We start from the raw sequence: 677 nt of genomic DNA on the forward strand, positions 1-677 counted from the left end.
CCTATCATAAAATAAATTATTATATTGTGAATCCGCCGGATTATATTCGAATTATTCAAAAATTGTGGATGAGAACTAGAGGATTATCCCGCGGATATATAATTTTTTCTTAGTATGAATGTGATCATTTATCACTATTACTTATTGTCCAAGCTTATGACAGATTGTAATATTTATCCATAAATAAAAAGTTTCAAATGACCTAAACTTCTAGTTTTTCATGAAGAACGGCACAGTTTAATTAATCAAAGAAGCTGAATAATTTTTCATTTTTAATTATTTCTAGTTATCGCCTTTTGATGTTCATTTTTGAACTAATTTTTCTCTAATTTTTTTTTTTGTTTTGTTTGTGCATCCTGTTATAAGTTTCTAATTATAAGCTAAAATATAGATCTCGCAATCAGATTCAGCGTAGAAAGGTTCTATTTTCTGCTAATCGTCACAAAAAAGTTTATATTTATTTATTTTAATGTAAATAGAATGAATTCAGTGAAAATTCTTGGGATATTTTTTTTATGAAACCCTAAATTTATAATCATATAGACGTATAAAAAAAAAATCGATGAGAAAAAATTAAAATTAATAATGATAAAACTGTTATTGTAGCTGATGAAGGATATTAGGTTGAATGTTAATATGGAAAGGCTTTACAGACATTTGTGAACAGTTGTCATTTT

The 677-nt window shown here is 25.4% G+C and overlaps 1 protein-coding gene across 1 annotated transcript in view; it reads left to right on the plus strand.

Moving 5' to 3' along the window:
• LOC106689455 (protein FAM107B) overlaps window positions 1-677 on the plus strand; it is a 201313-nt gene that overhangs the window by 162186 nt on the left and 38450 nt on the right. The gene's annotated exons all lie outside the window — the stretch shown is intronic.

The sequence above is a fragment of the Halyomorpha halys genome, unplaced genomic scaffold (genome assembly GCF_000696795.3).
Source record: "Halyomorpha halys isolate HHAL.00 unplaced genomic scaffold, Hhal_1.1 Scaffold46.1, whole genome shotgun sequence".
Classification (NCBI taxonomy): domain Eukaryota; kingdom Metazoa; phylum Arthropoda; class Insecta; order Hemiptera; family Pentatomidae; genus Halyomorpha; species Halyomorpha halys.